Source organism: Prionailurus bengalensis, chromosome A1 (assembly GCF_016509475.1).
Source record: "Prionailurus bengalensis isolate Pbe53 chromosome A1, Fcat_Pben_1.1_paternal_pri, whole genome shotgun sequence".
In the NCBI taxonomy this organism is placed as follows: Eukaryota; Metazoa; Chordata; class Mammalia; order Carnivora; family Felidae; genus Prionailurus; species Prionailurus bengalensis.
The window spans coordinates 101,719,925-101,725,924 of NC_057343.1; positions in this window are offsets into that span (position 1 = coordinate 101,719,925).

Sequence of the window (6,000 nt, forward strand, 5' to 3'; positions counted from 1 at the left end):
GGAGCCCTGGATGTGGTGACTCGATGGCACCTGATGAACGACCCTTCACTGAGATGATGCAAGTTGGAGATACAAGTTTTACAAACTTAAAAGTAGGTTTAGGAAGATTATTTCATGATATGGGGAAAGCTCGTTATATCCTTTAATGGAAAACTCCGGTTGCAGAATCACATGGAAATTTTGATCTCATCTGTGAAAATAAATATATAAAGGCTTTTTTTTTTTTTAACGGTGAGAAACGTACCACAATATTTACGGTAGCTCTGGTGACAGAATTAGGGATTTTTGCTTTCTTTGTAATTTTCTGATTTCCCAGGTGTTCTATACCGAGCATGTAAGTACTTTATAATCAGGAAAATGTTATTTTAAAGCTCAGTGCTTTCTGAATTAGGGCTTCAAAGGACTTTTAAAGTTGTAGAGTAATAGCTCCAAAATCAACTGCAAATTAAGAATAGTATTCTCTTGGTTTTTCTCTCTCTTTTTTTTAATGTTTATTTTTGAGAGACAGAGCACGCGAGCATAGGCTGGGGAGGGGCAGAGAGAGAAGGAGACACAGAATCCAAAGCAGGTTCCAGGCTCAGAGCTGTCAGCACGAGCCCCATGTGGGGTTCCAACTCAGGAACTACAAGATGCTGCTTAACCAACTGAGCCAGCCAGGTGCCCCTGTCTTGGTTTTCCGAGTGGCTCGTGCCATGACTTTCAAACCAAGATTTTCCTTGAGTAAGCGGATAGGATTCCTCTGTGTAAGTGTAGATCTAAAATTAAACCAGGACCATTTCTTATGAATAAAAGGAGTGACTTCTACTTTAGAGGGGCAGGTAGAACACTTCTGACTTTAATAGTTCAGTCCAGTGAAAGTTCTAGTGGCTTTCCTCATAACCTCTCGCCCCCAATAAAGTCACCCTTCTTGTATATAAATTGTAGCAATCTAAGCCTATCAGAGCACTTATCACATGGAATGCTTGTATTTATTTATCTCACTCATTACTGTAATCGTTTTTGTCTGACTCTGTTATCAGAAGGTAAGCATTACCAGAGCAGGGAGCATACCTGCTTTTACTCCTGTTGATGACACAGACCTAATACAATGTCTGGCATATAGTGATTTCTCAGTAAATATTTGTTCAGTGGATGAATCTGTCTACCTGCGTTTTAAAAATCACTTTATTGTGCGGCATTTGGGTGGCTCAGTCAGTTAAGCTTCTGACTCTTGATCTCAGGGTCTTGATCTCAGACTGGTGAGTTCAAGCTTGGTGTTGGGCTCCATGCTTGGCATGGAGCCTGCTTTAAAAAAAAAAAATCACTGTATTGAGAAGGTTAATACAAATAAAAGTGCACAGAATGAAAATCAATGAATTATCACAACAAAAACACCGCTAGAACTGTCTGCCCCCAAAGAGATGGGATAGTCAACAGTTCCTTGAAAACTCCCCTTGTACCTGCTCCCAGTTACTAACACTTTCTTTCCCCCAAATGGGAACCACAATCCCGACTTCTTACGTTATGGTTTTGTTTAGTTTTTTAACTTCGTTTAGTTGGAATCTCATAGCATGTATTCTTTTGCTCATATTTATGCTGGTGAAATGCATCTATGTTTTTGCACATAGCTATTTTGGTGCATAGCACAAGGTAGGCATGAAATTCCATTTTCTCGGGGCGCCTGGGTGGCTCAGTCGGTTGGGTGGCCGACTTCGGCTCAGGTCATGATCTCGTGGTCCGTGACTTCGAGCCCCGCGTGCTGACAGCTCAGAGCCTGGAGCCTGTTTCAGATTCTGTGTCTCCCTCTCTCTGACCCTCCCCCGTTCATGCTCTGTCTCTCTGTCTCAAAAATAAATAAACGTTAAAAAAAAAAATTTTTTTTTAAATTTAAAAAAAAAAAAAAGAAACTCCATTGTCTCACCCTAGGAATATCCACTTATCCCAGCACCATTTTTTGGAAAGTCTCCTTTACTAACTGCTCTGTAATGCTACTTCTGTCATGGAACAAGTGTCTCTCCATGCATGGATCTGCTTGTAGGCCCTCTCTTCTGTCCACCTGACATCTTTGTCTATCTTCGTGCCAGTATCACATTGTCTTAATGAAAATAGCTTTATAATAAGTCTTCATGTTTAGTAATGCAAATGCTGTCACCTTGTATGACAGATTCTTGGCTGTTCTTGACCCTTTCCATGTCTGTATGATCTTGAGAATCACTTTGTCATTTCCATAAACTGAGATTTTGATTAGGGTTGCCTTGTATCTATAGATCCTTTTGGAAAGACTTGCCATATTTGTAATATTCCAGTTCATGAACATGGCATATTCCTCCATTTATTTAGGTCTTCTTTAATTTTTCTCAATAGGATTTTTTAGAATTTTTCTTAACATTTATTCATTTTTGAGAGACACAGAGAGACAGAGCATGAATGAGGGAAGGGCAGAGAGAGAGGGAGACACAGAATCCGAAGCAGGATCCAGACTCTGAGCTGTCACCACAGAGCCCAACACAGGGCTCAAACTCACGAACAGCAAGATCATGACCTGAGCCGAAGTTGGATGCTTAACCATCTGAGCCATGCAGTTGCCCCTCTCAGTAAGATTTTATAGTTCTCTACCCAAAGGTCTTCTATGTTTTTGTTAGATTGACTAAAATGTGTTTGGGTTTGTGTGTGTGTGTGCGTGCTATTATAAATTGTACCCTTTTAACATTTATTTTCCTGTTTGTTGCTGTTGTAGCAAAATTAATTTTGCATATTAATTTTGAATAAATCAGCTTTGTTAAACTTACTAATTGTAATAATTTATCTGTGAATTATTCAGGATTTTCTACAGAGACAACTATATCGTCCATAGGTAATGCGTTTTACTTATTCCTTTCTAATCTTTACATCTTTCCTTTCTTTTTCTTGTCTTATTGCATTGGCCAGGACCATCAGTACAAAAGGAAGTAAAAGTAGGGGGAGTCTTTGTTTTGTGGGTTAAACAGTGTTCTCCTGAAAGATAAGTTGAAGCCCTAAGCCCCAGAATCTGTAAATGCGAGTGTAGTTAGAAATAGGGTCTTTGTTAACGTAGAGTTAAGATGAAGTCATATTGGAATAGGATAGGTGCCCTACTCCAGTGTGACTAGTGTTCTTTTAAAAAGACAAGACACAAAGACATACACAGAGAAGAACACCATGTGAAGACCGAGGCAGAAATTGGAATGATGCGTTTATAAGCCGAGGGACTCCAAGGATTTTGGCCACCACCAAAAGCTAGGAAGAGGCAAGGAAGGATCCTCCCCCAAGGCCTTCAGAGAGAAAACGGCCAGTCCAATGCCTTGATTTCAGACTTGTAGCCTCTGGAATTGTGAGACAATAAATTTCTGTTTTGAGCTGTCAGTTTGTGGTAGTTAGTTATAGCAGCCCTAGGCAACAAAGTCAACATGTTTTAGTCCCAGTTACAGAGGGAAAGCTTCCAGTATTTCACCATAAAGTCTCATACTTGCTGAAGGTTCTTTTGGGAATGAGTATTAATTTTTAGCTTATGAAAATTCCTTTCTAGTCCTCATTTGTTAAAAGTCTTTATGATGAATTTGATCGACATCATCTATTGAAATGAATTGAAAAGTGTTTTTCCCTCAGTCTGTTAATGTGGTGAATTGCATTGATTTTTAAATCTTAACCCAGTATTGCATTCTGGAATACACCCAACACATATTGGCCTTTTTACATATTGCTAGATATGGTGTGCTTATTTAAAAAAAAAAAAACTTACAAAAACTGAAAAAAGGCATTTCTCTTGAAGTTTGGGGAAAAAGTAGTGGGTAAAGTGGTTCTGGCTTTCTAGTTCAGACCAAGCTGATCTTTAACACTTCATCTTTATGTTAATGGATAAGTTTGCTAATCTTACATTCACAATGTCGGCATCTGTATTCATCAGTCAGACCAGCCTGAAATTTTCCTTTCTTGGAATTTCCTGTCAGTTTTTATATCAGGGTTATTCTGGACCTTTTAATAGGAGTTGGCAAATGGTAGCTATCCTTCCTGTGTTCTGAACGGGTGTGTGTGGCTCCTTTTCTTCCTTGAATGTTTCTTAGAATCCATCAGGGCCTGGAGTTTTCTTTATTGAAAAGCTTTAAATTATAGGCTTAATTTTTTCAAGTAGTTGATGAATTATTTAACGTTTCTATTCTTCCACCAGTTTTTACATGTAGGGTGTTTTGAGGAATTTCTCTATTTTTTTTATATTTTAATATTCTCTCCCATAAAGTTGTTTAATACATCTTTTTATTTTTATTTATTTTTAATTTTTTTCTTTTCTCTCTTTTTCATTTCTTTTTCTTAAATACAGAAAGGGAAAAAATTCATTTCTATTTTCAATTTTTATTAAAAATATTTTTCTTTAAATTTTTTCTACTCTAGTTTTTACTTTTGTGTAAATTTTTTCAAATTGTATTTTATTTTTTAATTTTTTTAATGTTTTTTTATTTTTGAGAGAGAGAGAGTGAGACAGCTTAAGCATGGGAGGGGCAGAGAGAGAGGGAGACACAGAATCCAAAGCAGGCTCCAGGCTCCGAGCTGTCAGCACAGAGCCTGATGTGGGGCTCGAACTCATGAACCGTGAGATCATGACCTGAGCCGAAGTCAGATGCTGAACTGACTGAGCCATCCAGGCACCCCCCCAATACATCTTTTTATAATTTTATAGATCTGTAGGCCTTAGAGTAATGTCTTCTTTTTCATTCCTCTCACTGTTTATTTCTTTTTCTTTGAACAGCTTCACCAAGAGAGCTGGTAATTACATTTGTTTTTATTTCATTAGCTTGTGTTCTTAACTTTATTATTTCCTTCCCTCTACCTTCTCTGAGTTTAATTTACTCTTAGTTTTTGTATCTCCTTTAGATCCACTCTCTTTCTTTCTTTCTTTCTTTCTTTCTTTCTTTCTTTCTTTCTTTCTTTCTTTCACTGAGTAATATGAATTTGTATTTCCTCTGTGTCTTTTCATGGCTTGATATAGCTCATTCATTTCTTTTTATCTTTGAGTAATAGTCCCTTATATGCTGTGCCACTGTTAGTCCATTCACTCAAGCAAAAGAAATCTCTTTGTTGCTTTCTGGTTTTGATAATTATGAATAGAGCTGCTGTAAACATCTGTGTGCAGGTCTTTGTGTGGACATAAGTTTTCAACTCCTTTGGGTAAATACATAGGAGAGTAATTACTGGATCATATGGCAAGAGTATGTTTAATTTTACACGAAATTGACAGACTGTCTTCCAAAGTGGCTGTACCTATTTGCCTTCCCCCTTGCAATAAATGACAGTTCCTATTGTGCCACGTCCTCAGCAGTGCTGGGTGTTGTCAGTGTTTTGGATTTTAGCCATTCTAATAGGCATGTGGTGGAAGTATTTTAGCTTATAATATTGTATAAGCCAAATTCTTTTTTTTTTAAGTTTATTTAGTTATTTTGAAAGAGAGAGAGAGAGCATGCGTAGGGGAAGGGCAGAGAGAAAGAGAGAGAGCTCTGTCAGCACAGAGCCCATCTCGGGGCTAGAACTCACAAACCATGAGATCTTGACCGGAGGGGTAATCAAAAGTGTGACGCTTCGCCAACTGAGCCACCTCAGGTGCTGCCAAATTCTTTTTTTTTTTTTTTTTAATCCAGGAAGATCACAACATCCCTGAGAAGAAAGAATCCTGAAAAGACGCAAAGAAGTTAGTTTTATTTTTTAATTTATTTAAAGTAAGAGAAAAATAAAAGTTTACCCATTTCTCCTCTGACCACAGCCACCAACCAGTCTGTTCTCTGTATCTATGAACTTAGGTGCTGGGGTTTTTTGTTTTGTTTTGTTTTTTTCTTTTGATGCCTGTTTGTTTATTTTGAGAGCGAGAGGGTGTGTGCATGTGCTCGTGCACGTTCAAGCAGACAGAAGAACTGACAGAGGATCCAAGCACGTTCCGGGCTCAGTGCAGAGTCCAGCTGGGGGCTCCATCTCATGAGATCACGACCGGAGTGAAATCAAGAGTCAGATGCTTAACTG